The sequence below is a fragment of the Gossypium arboreum genome, chromosome 3 (genome assembly GCF_025698485.1).
Source record: "Gossypium arboreum isolate Shixiya-1 chromosome 3, ASM2569848v2, whole genome shotgun sequence".
Lineage (NCBI taxonomy): Eukaryota > Viridiplantae > Streptophyta > Magnoliopsida > Malvales > Malvaceae > Gossypium > Gossypium arboreum.
In genome coordinates this window covers 69,036,184-69,060,580 of record NC_069072.1, presented here as the reverse complement: position 1 = coordinate 69,060,580, position 24,397 = coordinate 69,036,184, and the positions used below count along the sequence as shown (strand labels likewise).

Sequence of the window (24,397 nt, the reverse complement as noted above, 5' to 3'; positions counted from 1 at the left end):
AAAATCACTAAAAATAGTAAGAGTGGAATTAAATAGTGAATAAATTATGTAAACGAACCTTGATGAATCTAATTTCATAGGGAAGCAATGAAATGATCATATGAACAGTATGTTAAGAGATATTTAAGTTTTCGTGAGATAGGTCCAGAACGGTTTCAGGATTCTCTGTTTCGACTTTGGAAATTCATTGTAAATTAACCAGAGATAATTAGAAGTCATGCCATATATGCATAGATTCCTTTTGAGTCTAGTTTCTATAGAAACAAACTTCATCATTATTGAAGCTCTGTACAGGGATATATCCTAGTCGCAATGCACAAAGGTCAGAGTAGTCGAACCCTGTAACAGGGATACTTTAACTAATAAACTTTACTAATTGGCTCGACCAAAATTCTAGGAAAAAATTTGTAGATGCATATATGAGTCTAGTTTCAGGAAAAATCACGAAACTGATTTTTGAGTTGTGGAACTCAAGATATGATTTTAAGGTGACAGTGATGCAGTAACCAGCATGTCTGGAAATTTAAAAAAATGAACTGTGAAAGTAAGTGAACTAAGTCTCAGTAACCCCTCGTGTCCGACCCGGCGACGGTCTCGGTGCGGGTGTTACAATTTTATTGGTATCGAGCCACGGTTTAGTCGATTCTAGGACTACCGTAATACGTTTGGGTCTAGCTATACATGCCATTATGTGATTATTTGATAGTGTGGTGATTTCGACAATTGAAAATGTGTTCATTTATTGTAATGAACTCCAATCCCGAACGAGTGTAGCAGAGATGGTATTGAGAGGACCGAGACATGCTTATGATGTGTCAATATTGAGAAGGGTATAATATAAGTAATTTTTGAGTAATTGAATTTGGTATTTAATTTAAAATGCCATGATATACATGTATGATAGATGAATGATGTCCCATTGTCCTTATCATAATAAGGTTATTAGAGAAATGAACAAAGGAAGAGATTTGGGGATATATGCTTTTGTGTGATTGCTTATTGAGCTGAAAGTTTAGTAAAAGAAGCATACATGTATTAGATTTGAATGATATTTACGACTTAAAGTCAAGAATCATGTTATATGTTTATATGTGAATGAATTGATTAAATTATAAATGTGACTTGTGCTATGTGAAACATGATAACATGTGAATAAATATGTATGAAACTCAGTGATGTGAATCCGAGTTTAAAGACCCGTGACAATATGAAGAGATTATGTCCGGTAAAGACCATGGCTATGTACGAGATTATGTCCGGATTAAAATTACCGGCTTTGTGTGGAGATTTCATCCGACCGAAGGTCTCGACGATGATCCTGGCTAAGCCCGAAGAGCATTCGTGCTAGTGATGTATCCGGGCTAAGCCAGAAGAGCATTCATGCTAGTGATGTATCCGGATAAGTTCAAAGAGCATTCGTGCTAGTGATGTATCCGAATAAGTTCAAGAGCATTCGTGCTAGTGATGTATCCGGCTAAGCCGAAGAGCATTCGTGCTAGTGATGTATCCGGCCAAGCCCGAAGAGCATTCGTGCTAGTGATGTATCCGAATAAGTTCAAGAGCATTCGTGCTAGTGATGTATCCGGATAAATTCAAGAGCATTCGTGCTAGTGATATATCCGTGCTAAACCCGAAGAGCATTCATGCTTGGTGTTATATCCTGCTAGGTCCCAAGAGCAATCATCTTTGGTGGCGTGTATTCGACTTCGTGCCTAGTAGGCTTCGTGCTTGGTAATTTGAGCAAAGTCTAAGTGTTCATTACTATACGAATTCAAACTTAAACGAGATGATATGTTTAAAAGTGTACATACATGATGTTTATAGACTTGGTTAAGTCATTTCTATGTGTAATAATGAATGAATAAGAGCACTATGTGTGTGAATGATTAGAGGCACTGTGTGTGTGTGAATTCCTTTAACCGAGCACTATGAGTGCGAGATCGGTCAGTGGGCACTAAGTGTGTGAAATGGAATTCATGTAAGACCTCGTCTGGGACGAAGGCATTGATTTGAGATAGTGTGTAAGACCATGTCTGGGACATGGCATCGGCTCGATATGTGAGAATATGTAAGACCATATCTAGGATATGGCATTGTAAGAGCTATATGTGTTAATGAGTACCCGTAATGATTCCAATGATTCAACGGGTATCGTTAATGGTGATTGAATGTGCTAAATGAATTCAATGTTCAGGTATGTGAAAGTTGATTTTCTGTTGGAAAGAGGTTAAGCTGAATAGTGAGATATGATGGAATTATAAAGGACATTTATTGGGATGTTTGAGTATATGTGTACTTTCGGTCAGGTTACAGCTTATACATGAATGAAAATATGGGTTACAAATATGTGGGTTGATGATGTGAATTATACATGTTAATATGTGCTTAATATGTGTTTGAAATGCATTTGTGAATTAAATTAAGTGATTATTGCTTATGAAACCAAGAAAATGAGATATATGTGCATACTTGTAGAAATGTTTAAGTATTTGTTTTAAGATAAGAAAACGATTCTATAGATCGATGCGAAATCAATAGTGAATTACGATTGCTATCGATGAGCTAATGTTTATATGAATATAATTCAATAAGAGGACATTACCCAAACCTATTTACCGGTAAGATTTTCGGGGACGAAAATTTCTTAAGTGGGGGAGAGTTGTGACAGCCCTAAATTGACCCTAGTCGGAGAGTGGTTTCGGGACCACGAAACCGAGTCTTATAAATAATTAAAGATTATATTCGTGTTTATGATGTGCGTAAATGCTTGTGTGATAGTTCCATACTTTAATTTGGTCGTGTATGTGAAATTTATTAGTAGGGACTTATGTGAGACAATTTAGAAATATGCTAGGCAAGTGTTCAAGTGGCCTATTAATATATGTGGGAAAGTGATTGTCCTTGCATGTCAAATTAGCCAAATTATGGCATAGTGGCTGGCCATGCTATGGGTGGAAACATGTCGCAAACATGTTAGGTTAGTGATGTATGTTAGGAAAAATAAAATAATGAGCATGGTAATTAAATAATGAAATGGAAGAGTGATGAAAAAAAAATGGTCTCATCCATGCCCCCCCTTTTTGCCGTGAATGGAAGAAAGAAAAACAAAAAAAAAGTGTTCATCCTTTGGTTCATCCTTGGCTGAAAATTTTAAGGAGGAAGGAAGAAGAAAGGTTGAAGAGGTTCGGCCATGCATGTAACTAGATTGAGGTATGTTTGATGTTGTGCCATGAGATTCATGCATGTTTTAGTTGTTAGCTTGAGTTCTAGCTAGCCATGGTTCAAATCTTTGCTATGTCATGAAGATGACATTTGGTCATGGATGTTTATATTTCTTTGATGTTGGTTTTGATGTTTTGTGTATTGAGGGTTGATAATAGATGGAAGTCGAATGGTTGTTGTATGTAGATAGCATGCATGCTAATAATGTTTTATTTTCTACTTAATATCTTATTGATTATGAGTTAACATGAATATTTAGTTGAACATATACCTTGAATTATGTTCAAAAATTTTAATTGATTAGTTGTACTCTTCTTTTTGCTTTTGAATATTCAAATATTGAAGGTGAAAGGCTGGAAAATTTCAAGTTGAAATGTTGTCCAAATGCTGGAAATTTAGCATGCATATTCTTTTATTTAAATGCTTTGGCGAATGTTGGAAGTTAACTTGCATGTTGTCCTGTTGCTGCATTAGGGAGTTAAAATTGAACTTAAGATAGTTTATTACTAATTAATTTGTCTCTGTAATGTCAGAAATTATTGGCTGTCAAATTAGGACAAATTTATGGTACTTAGCTAATTAATATGTCATTGTAATACTTAAATTATTGGCTGTCCAAATTAGGACAAAATCATGGTGTTATGTGCTAGCATGATATGTATGTGTGATTTAAGTGAAAAATGTTTAGATGATTTATAGTAATTGGCTAATGTGTTTTGTGGATATAGATGCCGAATGTGGACTCAAGAAATTAATTGGAAAATTTGTTGTTTGTTTAGGTGATAGAAAGTATGAAATAGTCTTATGTGATACGTGTATATAAGTAGATGGAAGTGAAGTGTCCTAGAAAGTATGAAATAGTCTTATGTGTCCGAAGTTTGCGACGAGACTTTGATCCCGTGCTCCACTTGTCCAAGCCCTTGATCAGCAGCCTCTAGATCACATTATTATCAAGACAAAACAGTTATCACAACCCCTTAGGGCTACAAGTCCAAGTCGACAGCCTCCCTAACCTTTAGGGGTTTCGGCTTTTCTAAAATACGAAATAAAGACTAGATTGAAAAGACTTACCACCAGTTCTTTCGGTCAATGATCCCAATTAATTTCTATCCAATTTTGATGTCGATCTAAGCCCTCAAATGATAACAAAAGTCGAGCCTTCAGTGATCTCACTATTCGGCCAAGTCCCTAAGAGAGTGGGGTTTTCGGCTTTTGTTGAAGCTATGTAAAGAAAGATGAAATAGGAGGGTTTTGTTATGGTCCTGTCGACAGAACCTTGAGGTTTAGAGAACTAGAGAATCGGTCAAGAATGATGGAAAAGATAATAAAATTGGCTAGGAGAAATCGGCACAGAAAAAGTATAGTTTTCGGGATTTCGGCTTTTTATGGCAATGGCTATGAAGGTTTTAGAAACGTCTGAAGAAAAAAGATGGAGATGCACAGGTGGTTAGAGAGATTCAGCTATGGAGGAAAAGAAGAAAAAGAAAAAGTTGAAGAGAAAAGGAGAAAAGAAAGAAGAGGAGAATGGTCAGCAAATGGCACAACTTTCCCCCTCATGCCGAATTTATACTGGCACTTAACCTAGCTGAATTTTCCATGCTAGAGGCCCTTGGCGGGCCAACTCCTGCTCTTTGATCAGCTCCTAAATCTCAACCTTTATCAGCTCCTAAATCTTCTCCTTTATTAGCTCCTAAATCCTCTCCCTTATCAGCTCCTAAATCCTCTCCCTTATCAGCTCATAAATTTTCTCCTGACAGCCTTTCACTTTAGTTCCACTGCTTGCCTTTTCTGTACATAAAAATTAATATCACCAATTTGCTTACCTTGCGACTCGAACCTTTGCTCTCCTTGGTCATCCACATGCCACCTCTCAAACCCCCAAGTGACGCCACAAGCCAACTTACCACGAGCTTCTTTGTGTTTTATTTTACCCAGTTAATACCTTAAAGCCTAGCTAACTAGAATCCCTTCTTCTATAGAATTAAAATTAACTAAAATTACCGAATTTTAACTTAAACTTGGGCCTTCTAGAGACCCACTAACTTGATTAAATCTACGCCAAGCAGACAGAAAACCAAAATTTAAAATTTTCCAACGCTCACAGAATTCTCGAAAATTGGGGCGTTACAACTCTACCCCCCTAAAAGAAATTTCGGCCTCGAAATTTACCTGATCCAAATAGTTGAGGGCATCGTTGACGCATAGTCTCTTCTGAATCCTAAGTAGCTTTTTCCCTTCCATGATTACACCAAAGAACTTTTACCAATGGAATAGATTTCCTTCTGAGAACCTTAACATCTCATTCCAATATCTACACAAGCTCCTCCTCAAGGGTCAAATCAGTCCTTACTTCAATCTCCTCCACTAGCACAACATGTGAGGGATCCGATCGATATCGTCTTAACATAGACACATGAAAGACATCATGGGTTCTGTCCAACTCTGGTGGTAACTCTAACTGATACGCTACTGGCCCTACCCGCTTAAGAACCCGATAAGGCCCTATAAACCGCGAACTCAATTTGCGCTTCTTGCCGAATCTCAAGATCTTCTTCCAAGGTGAAACCTTCAAGAAAACCATATCCCCAACAGCGAACTCTATCTCTTTGCGCTTTAGATCCGCATACGACTTCTGTCTATCAGATGCCTCCTTTAATCGATCTCTTATCAACTTAACCTTACTCTCGGTATCTGCCACCAACTTCGGTCCAAGCACTTGTCGTTCACCCAACTCTGTCCAACACGTAGGCGTATGACATCTCTGCCCATAAAGTGCTTCATATGGAGCCATCTGAATACTTGCTTGATAACTGTTATTGTATGCAAACTCCGCCAATGGCAAATAGTCCTCCCAACTCCTACGAAAATCGATGATACAACCCCTTAACATATCCTCCAAAATCTGAATAACCCTCTTCGACTGTCCATCTGTCTGTGGGTGAAAGGCAGTACTGAAATCCAAGCATGTACCCAATGCCTCTTGCAACTTCTTCCAGAACCGAGATGTAAACCTAGGGTCTCGGTCGGAAATAATCGACACTAGGACTCCATGTAGTCACACTATCTCTACCACATACAACCTAGCCAAGTTTTGCAGAGAGTAATCAGTACGAACTGGTATGAAATGGGCAGATTTTGTTAACCTATCCACCACTACCCACACAAAATCTTTCTTGGCGGGTGTCAAAGGTAGCCTACTTGAAAAGTCCATAGTGACTCTCTACCACTTCCACAATGGAATTTTCACCGGTTGCAGTAATCCAGAAGAAAGTTGATGCTCAGCTTTCACTTGCTGGCATGTTAGACATTTCCCCATGAATTCCGTTACTTCTCGTTTAAGCCCAGGCCACCAGTACAGCTCTCGCAAGTCATGATACAACTTATTCCCTCCAGGATGCATGGCACAAAGTCCCCCATGAGCTTCCTTCAATATTGACTGTCTCAAGTCAGAGTCCTTCGGAACATAAATTCTTCCTCGGAAGGATAAAACTCCTTTAGTATTCAGTCCAAAATCCTCATTCTCACCCTTCTCAACTTGCTGAAATCGAAGAAGCAACGAATCATCCTTCAACTATTTTTCTTTAATCTGCTCAGTCCAAGTAGGCTCACTTGCAACTCTGCTAACAGACTTCCATCGTCAAACAGATTCAAACGTGCAAACAAGGCTTTCAAATCAGAAATAACCCTTCGACTTAACGCATCAGCCACCACGTTAGTCTTACCTGGGTGGTACTCAATCGAACAGTCGTAATCCTTAAGCAACTTTACCCATCTTCGTTGCCTAAGGTTTAACTCCTTCTGAGTTAACAAATACTTTAGGCTCTTATGGTCTGTGTATATGATATACTTTTCTCCATATAAGTAATGTCTCAAGATTTTCAACGCGAAGATCACTGCTGCTAGCTCTAAATAGTGCGTAGGGTAGTTCGCTTCATGAGGCTTAAGCTGTCGCAAAGCATAAGCGACCACCTTACCCTCTTGCATCAATACACATCCTAACCCCACATGCGACGCATTGCTGTATACAGTGAAGTCCTTCTTAGACTCTGGTTGAATCAACACTGGTGCTTTGGTCAATACCTTTTTCAAATGGTCAAAAACTTTTTGCTGATTCTCAGTCCAGACAAATACTACCACGTTCCTTAACAATTTCGTCAATGGTGCAGCAATCAGAGAAAATCCTTCTACGAACCTTCGGTAATAGCCTGCCAAACCCAGAAAACTCTAAATTTTCGATACTGATTTTGGTGGCTTCCATCCCAGAACTGCCTCAACTTTTCGAGGATCCACTCTAATTCCTTCAGCAGAAACCACATGACCTAGAAAAGCCACTTCTCGCAACCAAAATTCACACTTACTAAACTTTACATACAGTTGCTTTTCTCTTAGCACTTGCAGCACAATACGTGATGCTCCTCATGTTTCTCCTCAGTTTCTGAGTATACCAAAATATCATCGATGAAAACTACCACAAATCGGTCCAAGTAAGGTTGGAACACTTGATTCATCAGATCCATGAAAGCGGCAGGTGTGTTCGTCAACCCAAAGGCATAACCAGGAACTCGTAAGGACCATATCGAGTCCTGAATGCTGTCTTATGAATATCCACTTCCTTTACCCTTAACTGATGGTATCCAAATCGAAGGTCAATCTTGGAAAATATCGGAGCTCCTCTAATTTGGTCAAATAAATCATCAATCCTTGGCAGTGGGTATTTGTTCTCTATCGTCAGTTTGTTCAACTAGCGGTAATCGATGCACATACGCATTGTCCCATCCTTTTTCTTCACAAATAGGACCGGTGCTCCCCATGGAGACACACTAGGTCTGATGAAGCCTCTATCTAACAACTCTTGGATTTGAGCTTTCAGTTCCACTAACTCCTTCGGTGCCATTCTATAGGGTGCAATGGATACTGGAGCTGTTCTAGGCAAAAAATCAATTCCAAACTCCACTTCCCGATTCGGAGGCAATCTAGGAAGCTCCTCCGAAAAAACATCTCGGAATTCCCTACAGTCCTAACGGTATCCACAGTCAGATCCTTAGTTTCAACTTGATTTATAAAAGCCAAGTACGTCTCGCATCCGTTACGCATCAGTTTCTTAGGCCTTAAAGCCGATACCACATTGGACAAGTAATCTCTTCGTTCCCCAATAATCATTACCTCCTCATCCTCAATAGTCCTTAACACCATCCTCTTAGCTGCACAATCCAGCATTGCCCTATGCCTGGTCAGCTAATCCATCCCTAAGATCAAATCAAATTCTTTGAACAGTAACTCCATTAAGTCTCCACAGAAAATCCTACCTTGAGTCTCTAAAGGCACCTCCCTAAAGAGTTTCCCTACTTTAACTGAGTGACCTAACGGACTTATCACGGTTACCCCACACACAATCTCTTCAAAGTGAACACCCAATGCCCAGAAATATCACATGCTACATATGAATGAGTTGACCCCACATCTATCAGAGCAGTATAGGGTACGTTAGAGATAAAAAACGTACCAGTTATGACATCAGGTGCGTCAGCCTCCTCGCGGTGACGAGTAGCATATACCAAAGCTGGCTGACGAGCCTCAGTGTTTGTAGTACCCCTGCCAGGTGCCCCACGTCCATGGCCATTACCACCGTGACCTTGGCCACGACCTCTCGGCAGCAGCGGTCTGCCTCACGCTAGTTGGACGGGTTGCACAGCCCTTTGTTCAACCACTTGAGCCTGAGCTGGCCTCCTAGGACAATCCCTGACCTTATGTTCCTTTGATCCACAATGAAGACAAGCCCCATAGCGTTTCCAACATTCCCCTAGATGCATTCTACCACAATCTCCATAAACTTGTGATCTAACAGTGTTCACCGGAATCGCTCGAACTGGTTCCTCCATCCTAGCTCTCTTAACATTCCAGTTTGCAGCACCAAATGGTCCAAAGATCTCTCTGAACCGGTTTGATCCTCGTCATGTTACGTCGTTCGACTTGCTTCACCTCTTCGGCTATCTTAGCCTTTTCTACCAGTGCAGCAAAATCGCACTCTCTCTGCGGAGCTATGAGCACCCTTAGCTCATCCCTTAGGCCATTCTCAAAGCGAACACTGCACTCATATTCGGTAGAGATAATACCACTAGCATAGCGGCTCAATCGCAGAAACTCTGCCTCATATTCAGCAATGGTCTTACCACATTGGGTTAGGTTCAGGAATTCCTTCCTTCTCGCATCCATATAACTAGCTCCAACATACTTCGCCTTGAAAGACTGCTTAAACAACTCCCAAGTTACCCTCTCAGCTGGGGTACCCTTTCTCACAGTGATCCACCACTGATATGCCTCGTCCTGTGTTAGGACATCGCCCCTTTTAACTTTTGCTCCACTGAGCAGTCCAGGTCATCCATAATCCGCTCTGTGGTTTCCAGCCAGTACTCAGCCACATTTGGGGCTACTCCAGATACACCCCTAAAAACTTCAGCTCCGTTGGCCCGGAGTCGCTCAGAAATGAACCCCTATTCATGGGCCCGATATTAACTCTAGCCACCCTTTCAAAAACTCTTAGCATGGCCTAGGACAGAGCGTCATCCCCCGCGGCCTGATCGCCCATTCTCATCCACCGGTGGTGGTCGTGCTACCCTAGTGGGTATGTGCTCAGAAGACGAAGATCCAGCTTGAGTAGTACCTCAGCCTCGACCACGGCCTCTTCCCCGAGTAGCTCTCGTATTCATATCGATTTATTTGATTACGAATTTTATGCAGTTAGTTTACTGTTTCCACTGTTTATTACAGAATATCTTATGAACAGATAAGGTTTGAGTTGTTCTCGCGTAACCACTTTAGCTCTTGTCTCGCTTTCCTAGGTCTTAGTTTACCCTACGCCTCGGTTTGTAGCCTTTATGCTACATTATCTATAGTACTATCGCTAAGGCTTAGTACTAACTACAGATCTGATTCAAGATGTAAAAGCGAAGGTACTTACGACCTTGGTGCCGAGGATTCATGTGCCACCTCATCAGTTTTCAAATAAACTCAAAAGATTTAGGCTTTTTGAAATCCATTTTTCAAACATTTGAAAAAAAACAAGTTCGGAGATTATCCCCTTTTAAACAGAAAAATTATTTTCAAAAGTCAAGTTTTTCCAAAAATACCCTTTTTGGCGTAAAGTTTTGAAAATCCTTTTTAGACCCGATCCACAGCCGAGTTGTTGCAATTGGGCTCTGATACCACTAAATGTAGCACCCCAAACCCGACCCAGATGTTATGGCCGAATCTGACATGCCACATTGAAGTTAAAAACCCATGTTCCCTTTTAAGTGTTTTAAAAGCCGACTTTTGTTAAGCTAACCAAGTGAATGGAAGTCGCGCACTGGTAGGTATCCATAACAGAGGAGGTGAGCCATGAAGGTCGCTTAAGTACCAAGCTCTTCGATTGGATCCAATCCTGACATGCCCACATCCATTGCCACACTTGGTTATAACGAATTGAAACTTCTTTGAGTGGTTATCTTTGATAAATCGAATATTCGCGACGTCGTGTTATTTTAAAAATAAGTATTGTTTTGAAATCGCGCCCTAAGTCTTAGCCCATTTGAATTATTATCCACCAGAATAAAGTTATCAAAAATAATATAATCCTGGAAAATCAAAGAAGAAAATAAAGTTAAAATGGCCTTATTACAACCCAAAAATTAAATAGTAAATAAAAATAACTTAAGGAAACTAGTCTCTTTTCAAACCCAAAAGCGTTCACCATGGCCACTCTGAATCCCCTCCAGCTCCAAGACACCCACATCAAGGCCCACCTGCAAGGTTAAAGAAGGGGTGAGTTTGGAAACTCAGTGTGTAAGGAAAACCCATTCAAAGCCCAGGTCAGCTCAAGCCCATCGGACCTAAGCCCACTTAGATAATAGTGATACTGGGCCAGAGCCCTTTTCGGATTACATTAAACTGGGCCTTAACCCCTTATTCAGATAACAGTACAGCCCATAGGCCCATTTCAAAATACATGCAACATCAATAAACATATGCAAGCCCATTTGGGGAGACTACTCAACCCACCAACCGCTACACTCCACCCGTACCAGTCCTACACTCCATGTGGGGAATAACTCAACCCACCCAGCCTTACACTCCACAATTCTTGACCTTGCTTTGCTCGATTAAAAGTAAATTGAGGCAAAGCCTCCAGTACGTGGACAAGCCACTTTTAGTACTTCCTCCATCAATATCCCAATCCCATGCATCAAATAATAACAACATGACATGCAGTAAATAACAACAGTCAAACATGCATTTAGGTCAATTTACTCCTAGGGGTATTTCGGTACTTTATCTCCTAGGAGTAAAACTGTAAATTTGCCACTCTTTATAGGTATTTCAGTAATTTATCTATTCTAGGGTTTTTCATGCATATTCCTACCTTTCATGTACTAACAGAATCACTTACCGAGGGTTCTTACCGAATTGGGCCTGTTGGCCCTTTATTCCAATTTTGGCCCAATAAGCCCAAAAATATCGAGGGCACAGAAATCATGCACTTTGTAGTCCAAACATTGCAGCTTACCAAAAACATTAATCGATTTACCTCATGAGCATTCGCACACTCGCAAATCTACAAAATACCAATTTCTCGGTATTTCAGCTTTTCGGCTTTTGCCGATCTAGATTAAGAAAGGGGTGTCAGCTACACACCTATTTTATGACTATTTGTTTGACGAGATCCACGCACGAAATACCTACAATTATATTACTACCACTTAATCTACTACCGAAATAAACTACATAATATCTCCTTACCTTATTCGGCCATAACACCTTAGGCACTAGCAATCCTACCTTTGCCAAAGTTTACGACTAGACTTAGATCCCATTACTCCACTTGTCCAAGCCCTTGATTAGTAGCCTCTAGATCACATTATTATCAAGAAAAAATAGTTATCACAACCCCTTAGGGCTACAAGTCCAAGTCGACAGCGTCCCTAACCTTTAGGGGTTTCGGTTTTTCTAAAATACGAAATAAAGACTAGATTGAAAAGACTTACCATCGGTTCCTTCAATCAATGATCCCAATTAATTTCTACTCAATTCTGATGCTGATCTAAGCCCTCAAATGATAACAAAAGTCGAGCCTTCAGTGATCTCACTATTCGGCCAAGTCCCTAAGAGAGTGGGGTTTTTGGCTTTTGTTGAAGCTGTGTAAAGAAAGATGAAATAGGAGGGTTTTGCTATGGTCCTATCAACAGAACCTTGAGGTTTAGAGAACTAGAGAATCGGTCAAGAATGATGGAAAAGATAATAAAATTGGATAGGAGAAATCGATAAAGAAAAAGTATAGTTTTCGGGATTTCGGCTTTTTATGGCAATAGCTATGAAGGTTTTAGGAACGTCTGAAGAAAAAAGATGGAGATGCACAGGTGGTTAGAGAGATTCGTCTATGGAGGAAAAGAAGAAAAAGAAAAAGTTGAAGAGAAAAGGAGAAAAGAAAGAAGAGGAGAATGGTCAGCAAACGGCACAACTTTCCCCCTCATGCCGAATTTATACTAGCACTTAACGTAGCCGAATTTTCCATGCTAGAGGCCCTTGGCTGGCCAACTCCTGTTCCTTGATCAGCTCTTAAATCTTCTCCTTTATCAGCTCCTAAATCCTCTCCCTTATCAGCTCCTAAATCTTCTCCTGACAGCCTTTCACTTTAGTTCCACTGCTTACCTTTTCTGTACATAAAAATTAATATCACCAATTTGCTTACCTTGCTACTCGAACCTTTGCTCTCCTTGGTCATCCACACGCCACCTCTCAAGCCCCCAAGTGACGCCACAAGCCAACTTACCACGGGCTTCCTTGTGTTTTATTTTACCCAGTTAATATCTTAAAGCCCAGCTAACTAGAACCCCTTCTTCTATAGAATTAAAATTAACTAAAATTACCGGATTTTAACTTAAACTTGGGCCTTCTAGAGACCCACTAACCTGATTAAATCTATGCCAAGTAGACAAAATACCAAAATTTAAAATTTGCCAACACTCACAGAATTCTCGAAAATTGGGGCGTTACAGTTACTTTGTGTTTTACTAAACCCATGTCTCAATTTCTATTTTTGTGGATGATTTTTAGTTGATTCATAGATGAAAAAATGAGTTTTGTGATGTTAATTGTTGATAAATGGAAGATATGTTTTTGATTAACATGTTTCGTCTTTGAATTTTTTGATAAAATTGAGTAAAATGGGCTAAAATGTGAAATGTGTAAATTGAGGGACTAAAATGCGAAATAAATGAAATGTGTGTACTTGTATGAGTACTAGGAAAATTCAGCCTAACATGGGTGTATTCAAATTTGGAATATTTTGTGTTTTGCGAAATACAGACTAAATTGTGAAAAATGTGAAATGTCATGGGCAAAAGTGTAATTTTCCCATTTATGTGTTTTTGGATGAATTTGATTGAGTATTTGATTAAATAAGTTTAATTTATATTAATCTAGATCAAGAACCAAAGAAATCAGATTTGGATCGGGGAAAAACTTAAGTTGTCGACTAGCTGTTCCATTCCGGTTTTTCCTTGTCTGAGGTAAGTTTATAAGCAAATAAATGCTGAATATATTTTGAATATATGTGAATGTAAATTGCTGATCTAAATTTTATGAGCTTATATATATGATGGCCGAATGGTTATATACATGGGAGCAATATCTACGAGTTTGTTTCAACTGAGTTACGACGTCTGAAAGCCCTGTATAAACCTTAAGAATATCTAGGATACATATGTCATGACATAGGATTCCGATATGTGATGTGTGAGTAAGACCATGGCTTCGATATATATGTGCTAGTAAGACCATGGCTTCGATATGTGATTACATGTAAGACCACGCCTAGGACGTTGGCATTGTACGATATGTGTGATTATATGAATGCATATGTGAAAGTAAACATTTGGACTACTTATGTATTCATGACATAAATGGGAGTATATATATATGTATAAGAAAATCTATAATTGGTCAAATGATAAGTATATGTGAATTTGTAAATGAAATGTATGTGTTTTCATATTTGGGCAATTTGTGAAGTATATTCGACTATATATATTACGTATAAATATGTGCTATTAAGGTTTGATTTAAGAAGGTATGCGATAAGAGTTTAAATATTCATTATATATACATTGATAATATGTCTTTGAAAGAGTATGTTATTTTGATAATAGATACAAGTACATTCGCCAAGGTAAAATTTGTACATGGAGGTATATGTTATATATGAAATTATGAGTTTGAAAATAAGTATGATTATGATTATATAAATTAGTTTGATTAAATTAAGTTAACATTATATTTAGTTATTTTTTGCTTATAGCTTACTAAGCTCTCAAAGCTTATTCTGTGTGTTCTTTTTTATGTTTATAGATTTTCAGAGATCTGCTTGGGTTGGAAGTCGGTGGAGATGTCATCACACTATCCGGTTATCATTTCAGTAAATAATGATTTGAGATTTGGTTATGTGGCATGTATATGCTAATTTTGATATATATATATTTGGTTTTGAAAGTTGTGTACATATATATAGCCATGTGAAAATGGCTTAATCATGATGCTAATATTAGTATATATAATCAGTCAGATTATAAGCTTAAATTAGGAGGTATATTTCATAGTAAATATTTTGTGATGTTGGTTATATGATTTAACCTTATAAGTAGCAGATTTTGGAAGTATGTGATGTGGTTTATTTTGTGTGTGGGATGATGATATGATTCAGCTTGGTTAGATAGGTATTATGATGAATACATCATTCATAATGCATTGATTAAATTGTTTTATGAGATATAAATGTTTAATGTGGGAATTTGGTTTAAATTTATATATAAGCCATGCAAAGATGGCTTGTTATTTATATTAGGTTTGGTTTAAGTTTAATATACTATGGATATTTTGGTTGTGATCTTGATGATATGTTTATATGTGAACTAAGGTTATATATATTTGTTAATGTTAATGAAATTATGCCTAGGTATTTGAGTTTGTATGATATGAAATTGTGGTTGGATATTTTGAAGAGTGATATACTTAATATATAAGTGGGATATATTAGGTGAATAGCTATGATTTGAATAATTAATATTCAGTTATGTGACAAAGTAAGTATATACAATATTTGTATGTCTTTGGTCTTAAATTGTAAACATTATTTTTAAATGCAATGAAAAGCTTGTGATAAAAGCATGTTTGGTTTTGGCAAATAGATGAATTAATTTTCGATGGATGTTAGATAATTTGGATGATATGTATTTGATATTAAAGTTAAATTGTTTTGGCTATATGCATATATATATACTTAGCCGAATATGTGATTATTGAATTAGATTTGATTATGACTATTGTTAACTGGTTTGTTAAGTTTTAGTAAATTATTATATGAATAGTAACTTGGGTTTCTAATAAACAAGATGATTGGATGCAAGTTTAAGTTTAAGGCCCAGATAAGTCTGACTCTGAGGTTTGATCTGTTTTGGGCTATGGTTGGGTTATGTTACACACTGAGTTTACCGAACTCACCCTTTATTTTCATCTCTATAGGAAATCCCCAACCATAGTGGGCTTGGAGCTGTGAGGGATTCGGAGTGGCCACATCATCTGCAAAGTTGATTTTTCTAAGTTAGTTTATTTTTATTATTTTTATATTCTAATTTAATTTTTGGTTTTAAGTTGTAATAAGGCCGCTATTTAAATTTCTTTTTTCCGCAATGGTTTTATTTTCTGATTATATTTATACTATGACGAAACTGCTAGTGTTAGGCTACGCGGGTTTTCAAAATTAATGAATGTTTTCAAGACTCAACAAGCACAACAAATGGATAGGCTAAGGATTGATAAATCAGCTTTTCATTCAACTTTTGTTTTTACAAAGACCACCCCAATCACTTAAACCAGCGAATGCATACTAAGTCGTAAGTCCATGTGACACGTCAGATCTGGCCATAACGTCTGGGCCGGGTTTGGAGAGTTACAAATCGTGGGTCAAGTAATTTTTCTCGTGTGGCTTAAGTTGTCTCGAGGAATATGCTATCACTTTGCCTTCTTGCATGAGTACGCACCTTAATCCTGTCAAAGATGCGTCACTATACACCAAAAACTCTATTCTCAATTTCGGTTGCACTAAAATTAGGGCTTCGGTCAACAAAGCTTTTAACTTTTCAAAACTCGGTTGGCACTTTTTTGTACATTCGAACTTGACCTCTTTTTGTAGTAACCTCGTCATCGAAGCAGCTATCACGGAGAACCCTTTAACAAACCGTCTGTAGTAGCCCACTAGGCCCAAAAAGCTTCTAATCTCTGACACATTTCTCGGCGGTTTCTACTTAATAATGACCAATATCTTACAAGGGTCAACTCTAATTCCATCACCTGACATGATGTGTCCTAAGAATCCAACCTCTCAGAGCCAAAACTCACTTTTACTAAACTTGGCATTGATTGATGTAAATCGTGATAAGTTTTATATTTATGATTGATCGTACTTGAAAACTAACTATTATCACTATTAAGGCAAGTGCACCTATCGAACTGTAGTATAGTTTATCGCAAGACCGGAATGTCGAACCCACATGAACTAAAAGTACTAGTACTAACTCTCTTTTTATTACCTAGCCTAAAAATAAAGGGGTTTGTTTTTATCTAAACTAATAAACTAAACTAAGAATGCACAGGAAGAAAACTGGGGAAATACTTTTGGGAAAAATTGATTGATTTGGACAATACCCAAGGGAAAATCCACCTAGACTTCACTTGCTATTTGACTCTGAATCAGACGATTTATTCACTTGATTTGATCCGTAGAAATCCCTAAGTTATATTATTATCTCTCTCAAGACTAACAACGTCTAACCCTAGGTTGTTTAATTGAAATCTCTTTCTAATTAAAACCCCTAGTGTTGCATTAACTCGATCTATGGATTCCCTTATTAGGTTTCACCTTAATCCGACAAAATTATGTCACCGTATGTTTAGGGGTGCAATCAACTCCACTTAATTATGCTAGATCTACTCTTAGATAGGGACTTTTGCTCCTCTGATAAGCACGTCAATACTTGAATCAATATCCTGGAATATTAAAGCAAGAATTAAGAACTCATAATTAAGAACAAATCAAATATTTATCATATATTTCAGAAAATAATAACAAGGATCCGTCTTAGGTTTCATTCCCCTTAGGTATTTAGGGGATTTAGTTCATAAGTGTAAAAGAAAACATCTCAGAAGAATAATGATAACAAAACATAAAGAAAACCCAAAAACTGCTTAAGGAAATTGAATGGAGATCTTCAGTCTTGAAGGATAATTCGGTTTCTGAGATGGATCAATCGGCTTTTCTTCGAGTAATTCCTTACCTCCTACTTCGTGCCTATTTTCTAGGTATCTCCTGGGGGTTTTTATATAGGCTTTAGAATGCTTAAAAACCCTCAAGAGTGGCCTTTTCCGAATAGAACTAGACTTGGGCTCGACAGGGACACGGCCATGTGCAAGTGCTTCAACCCATGTTTGAGTCTGTTGAATAGACACGCGCATGTGGCCTACCCGTGTAAAGAAGTCTAGGCCATTTTAGAGTCTGCTAAAACTACACGGGCGTGTGAACTACCTGTGTGAGGAAGTCCAGGCCGTGTTGATTTCCTATGTTGACCCATTTTCTCCATTTTAGGCCCGTTTCTCGCTCTTTTTACTCTCCTATGCTCACCTAAGTATAAAACATGAAATTAAAGGATTAGGAGCATCAAATTCACCAAATCTAGGGATAATTCTTCCAAAAAAATTGCTAAGCATGGGATAAAAGTATGTATAAATTATGGTTTATCAAATACCCTCACACTTAAGCATTTGCTTGTCCTCAAGCAAAATTCTCAACTCACAATCAGAATAAATCCTTCTCAACTTATAATTTTCATCAATAGTGTCTCAAAATAATCCATAAGTAATCATACATTAAAAATTCAACTCGAAGAGCATCAAAGTTTCAAACATTCCAAGTTGAGCATTTTATCACGAAAACATAGGTGTCTCCCCTCATCTAAGTAATCACCTTTGATTCAAAATATGACAGAGTTTCACATCCTCACTAAAGATTCACTCAAATCACTCGAGGTGTTTAAGGACAAGAAATTTAGCGCTCAATAGTCAATATGAAAAGTTATTACCATAGGCTTGCGTGAAAACCAAATCTCCACCACTATATATTGAGATGATACATCAATCAAAAGGTCTTTAGAGGGTTGTAACGTGGCTTTGGTTAGGGGGTGTGGTTACAAGCCGAAAAAGAAGGTTAGAATCGAGATTGAATTGAAAAATTACCTAACTAGAAAAATACTACAATTTGATAAATTATATTCCTAATTAGAAGATTCTAGAATTGAAATTTTCTTCATAGGATATGGAATTAAATACTTAAGCTCAAAAAGTTACTACTAATATGTTTTTTTTTAAGAAAAAATAAGTAACATAGGCTAGCTATAAAAAATAAAACATAGCTAAGCAATTTATTCAAATCAAATCTCGACAAAAATAGGGATAAAATGAGGGGATTTCAATAATAATGGGTTATTGGTTAATATTAAGGGTAAATCAATAAATGGCTTGTTAGGCTCAAGGGGGTTCACTAAGGGTTAATTATGAAGGTAGACTTTTATGGAGTAAGTGGGTTAAACCTAAGTGCCTTTATCATATTGACATATCAAATCAATGGTGTGGTCTTGACATGCATAATCGAAGTAAGTTCTAGAATAACAAATCAATATTGACACACTCATAGCAATAATAAAAGTAAGCATGATAGAAATAATAGATGCTCTAAAGGCTCAAGATCTCACAAAAATTATGGCTTTTTGATGTTAAACCTGTGAATTTCAACTCAAGATAATACCTAAACTTGGGGAAACAACCTAAAGATTTTTTATTCTCAAAAATTAACTTATCATGCTTGATTCTCTAATTCCTTGAATTTTAAACAATAAATGCATAAATGCCTATGTTTTAATTCAAGACATATTAATAAAAACCATAAATTAATCAAAATTCATTCTAATAATAATATGAGTGATTCATGTGAGAATAAGACAAAATTCAGGGATTTTTCTAATAATGATATAAATAACCCCCCACACTCAAGATGTACATTGTCCTCAATGTACAAAGATAGATTTAGTGAAAAATATAGATATTAGATCATAAGATAGGGAGAGAAATGAAACTTCCTGAATGTTAAATGGAATTCTTAAATTGGATTCATGGAGATTAATCGGCTAAGGCAAGTGTGAGATTGGAGGAGGATACTCTGGTAGTGGTAGAGGTTCGCTAGTCCATAAGTCCTGCACCAAAAGAATATTATATTGGTGGTAGCTATGGTCATGGTCGAGCAGGACATGGCAGTCGTGGAGAACCTTTGCCAGTAGAATTGAAAATTCCTAAGTAATAGTGAGCTTTGGAGCTCTTCATAACTGCGATATAATCATTAACTCTTTAGGAAATATAAAGTAACATGATTACTCATAAAGAAATGGATAAAAATATAAATTACTTGATATAAATTATAAAACCTAAAGATAAAGTAAAAACAAGATTAAAGAGAAATAAAATAAAATAAAAAGTAAGTTTAAAATAAATAAAGATAAAAGTAAAAAGATAGAAATAATAAATAAAAGTCTTTAAACATCTTCATTGCTAGATGGTTCGCGAGGTGGGGGCGGTGATGAGATGTGAAGGTGCTGACAAATCTGATGTAGAGTTGCATTAATGTGATCAAAGCACTGAAAACATTGCTACTTGAATCGAGTGAGGCGTTCAGATATGTCAAAAAGTGAAGCCGCCGCATGAACTGGACAATGAATAGGTGGTGGCTGAGAGTCTGGATCCTCGTGAGGTGGAGGGACATCATCAGTAATGTCCTCTGGGTCCTCCTGTTCAGCTGATTAGACTAGGCGGTACTGAGAAGGATCAAATCCATGTCGTCGCTCGATCACCCTCATATGCAGCATACTCGAGATGCCCTGTGGGGACATCTGACTGATGAGAGTGAGGGAGGATGCTTGCACCACCGTGTTGAGGATACCAAAGTACTACACCAGGCAAGTCACATAAGGGCCTATAGAAATGACTCCCTTTCTGTGCTGCTCCATCTAATGGCGAATGGCGAGGGTAATGACATTGGCGAGGTCGAATATGTACCCATACGCCATGCTCCATAAAAAGTAGGCGTCGTTGGTGTTGACAACACCGATGCTCTCTCTCTGTCCTGTCAGGGTGTGGGCTAGGATGGCATGTATACCTCAGGGATGGGGTGGAAGACAATGCCTTGGAGCGACTAGGGTCATAGGTGGTCGAAGCAGGAACGAGGGCCCTCCAGTAGTTTGAAGGAGAGTAGTGGATGTGGCAATGGAGGCTGGCAAAGTCGTCGCCGTCCATGAACTCCTCTGTGTATAGTTCTAACGCGCCTCCAAACTCAGGCACACTCAACTGGCAAACTAAACCGCTGAGACAGAACTGGACCATTCCAAGATCATCAAAATTTGTCATAACAACTTGAAGATGAAAGGTCGAACAGAGTTTGAGTGTGAGCTCGAGGTGCGTCGGCTCGATGATGTCGAGGAAAAGCCCCCACAAGTCAGTAGTCAGGAGGGCCCGGACAGCGTCAGCGAGTTGGATCTGCTCTAGCACAGCCCAATCAATGCAACAACCCACACCTAGGGGTTGGGCCCATAGTATCTGAAAAAGATCCTCGTGGGATCTTAGGGGAAACTGTAGGAATGGGTGCCGCATTTCAGTGGTAGGATGCGAGGAGGATGCTGGTCCTTTTCGCTTCTTCGAGGCGGGGTTGACAGTCTTTTTCCCTCGTGGGTTTGACATGGTGTATCTGCAAGAATAACGAGGAAAATAACATATGCTAACAAATTCATGAACTAACCATAAATATAGTTAAATTAACAAATCCAACCAAACTAATGACACTAACAAAACTCAACCAAAAGTAATCTAACTTGATGACAGAAATTTTATTTCAAATGACATAGTAATATCATGACTAAATTCAACATGAAAGGGATGAAAAAGATCCTAAGAATGAGAACGTTATGATAAGCAATTAGCAGCAAAATGTAAGCAATAAAATCATGATAGTAAGTATCAAAAGGAAATGAAAAAGAAAAGAAAACCGTTAGTGGAGGACTAGTGGTTAGAGGAGCGACGGTGTGATGGTGAGGGTGTGGGTAGGCCACGGGCATGGGCAATGAGGCCGGGTGGTTTGCAATAGGGCTCGCAAGGGTGAAAAGAGGGGAGAAAATGTAAAAGAAAGGGGAAAGGGGGTATGAGGAGGAATAAAATAGAATAAGAAAAGAGAGTTAGGGGGTGGCCGGTTGGTGGGGGAAGAAGATTGCAGCGGCTAGGGTTAGGGTTTTTAGGGAAGGGGATGATGAATAGTGAGGGATTTATATAGATATTGGGGCACACAGCCGTGGGGCACGCCCGTGTGCCCTTATTTCAGCCCGTGTGTTTCTCGATTTTCAAATTTGGGCACATTTGAAATTCGGCCCAATTTCGTGTTCCTTGGGCATGTTGGTGCACACGGCCGTGTCCTACTTCGTTCGCTTCTCCTACACCCATGTATGAAGGGACATGCCTGTGTTGTTTTGACAGTATCAACCACACTGGTGGGCACGAGCGTGTTGCATGCCCGTGTTAATTTGATAGTTTAGACCATGGTTTATAGACACGGGTGTGTCGAACGCCCATGTTGATTTGATAGAATTGCCTACGGCCACGTTGCACGACCGTGGCAAGGTATCGAATCCCGTGTTGAGAAAAAATTTTGCTCTGTTCTCACACGGTCGTATCGCACAGTCGTGTCGCCTCCCATGGTATGAGCACAGCCTAAGGCACGCCTGTGTGCTTGGCCGTGTGGATTTTGAAAATCTATGTTCAAGGACTCAGTTAATGCTTTGGATGTTAAATACTAACAAAAATGTAAAGAAATCAACATTGTTAGTGCTCAAGTTGCCTCCCGAGAAGAGCTTATTTATAGTATAAGCTCGACTTACCTCAATTTCGTGTGATTACGGTCGATTGAGGAGTTGAAACTCCCCACCTCTACTATCAATTTTATCAAAATAAGGTCTGAGTCGAGTATTATTTACCTTAAAAGTTTCGAATACAGTATGTGTTACCTCGACTGTACCATGTGGGAAGATGTTCATTACTGTGAAGGGAGTCACTCTGTCCGTATTGTGCACTAGAGTAGCAATTCAAGGGTCTTTTTCATCTAAAAATACTTTGTCCCCAACTTTAATTTCCTTTGTTTCATCCCTATGTTCATTGTGGTGTCGCTTCGATTTTTCGTATGCTTTTGGTTTCTCCTTGATAGGTGTTCGCCATTCATCTAGTTCATTGACCTGAAGTCTTCGTTCTTCATAGATTGGTCCTTTGTTGTTATTTGAACATGGCTCATCTATGCTCCTCGAACGTGTTTCCTGCCAAGAAGGTTGCGCCACATGATTAGTATTTGTAGCATGATTTATACAACCATCCTCAATATTTGATGTGTTATTCAAATTACGAGCTTGAAAAGTGATTGTTTCATCACCCACACGAAGTGTGAGTTCACCTATACCAACACCAATAATGGTTCTAGAAGTTGCTAAAAAAGGTCGTCCTAAAATTAAAGGTATGTCTTCCATATATAGAACAACAAAGTCTACTGGGTATATAAATTTATCAATTTTAATAAGAACATCTTTAATGATACCCCTAGGAAATCTAATGGTTTTATCAACCAATTGAATGCTCATCTTAGTTTGTTTGGGTTTCCCAAGACCTAGCTGTTTAAACATTTTATAAGGCATAACATTAATGCTCGCCCCTAAATCAGCCAATGCATTATTCACGTTCAAAATACCAATTAAACAAGGAATCATAAAACTCCCTGGATCTTTCAACTTGTTAGGTAGCTTATTCTGTAGAACTGCTGAGCAAACTGCATTCAACTCTACATGCGACATCTCATCCAACTTCCATTTATTTGCTAAAAGCTCCTTTAAAAATTTAACTGCGTTTGGCATCTGCGAAAGAGCTTCAATAAATGGTAAGTTAATGCATAATTTCTTTAATAATTTAAGGAATTTACCAAATTGTTCGTTCGTGTGGTCTTTCTTTGTCGCATTGGGGTTAGGCACACGAGGTTTGTACTCTCTACTTACCAGTTTTTGCTCATTGTGGTCTGTCTCACCTTTACCTTTACTTACCACAATTCCTTGCCTCGGTTCTAGTTTAGGTTCAACTAACCCTTCCTTATCTTGAATGGTAATTGTATTGAGTTGTTCCCTTGGGTTAGATTCAGTGTTACTCGGTAGGCTACCTTGTGGTCGTTCAGAAATTAATTTAGCGAGCTGTCCTATCTGAGTTTCGAGCCCTTGGATCGACGCTTGTTGATTCTTAAGTGCCGTGTAGGTATTCTGAAAATGAGTTTCTGACACTGACATAAACTTTTTTAGCACCTCCTCAAGGTTCGGCTTCTTTTCCTATTGGAAAGATGGTTACTGAAAACCCGAAGAATGTTGTGGCCTTTGATTTCCTTGACCACCCTACGAGAAGTTGGGATGGTTCCTCCAACCTGCATTATAAGTATTACTGTATGGGTTATTTTGAGGTCCAGAATTATTGTTACCCATATATTGAACTTGTTCCTTCTCGGTGTTGGGGTTGAAGGATTGATATTTTGTGTGTACTCCTCCTCCATATGAATCGCATCTCATCATTGGATGTACTTGAGTAGAACCATAAAAACCGTCAATCTTTTTATTTAAAAGTTCTACTTGAGGTAACCCATGGTTTGGGCACCTTCTCAATAGATCCTTATATCTCTCCCATGCATCATAGAGTGTTTCTAGATCCATTTGCACAAAAGAAGAGATATCATTCTTCAACTTAGCCATTTTAGCCGACGGAAAATATTTAAGTAAAAATTTTTCGGTCATTTGTTCCTAAGTAGTGATTGACCCTCATGGTAACGAGTTCAACCACTGTTTAGCTTTGTTCCTCAACGAAAAGGGAAATAACCGAAGGCGAATGGCATCATTAGAAACACCATTGATTTTAAATGTGTCACAGAGTTCTAGAAAATTCACCAAATGAGTGTTTTGATCCTCATCCTGCAAATCATCAAACT

At 38.3% G+C, this 24,397-nt stretch overlaps 1 non-coding gene across 1 annotated transcript; it reads left to right on the top strand.

Annotated features, from left to right (window-relative positions):
* Nucleotides 1–24,051: 24,051 nt before the first annotated feature.
* On the top strand, nucleotides 24,052–24,158 carry LOC128291235 (small nucleolar RNA R71). The gene has a single exon (XR_008281011.1). It is a non-coding gene; the product is annotated as a small nucleolar RNA R71 (small nucleolar RNA).
* The last annotated feature ends 239 nt before the right edge of the window (nucleotides 24,159–24,397 follow it).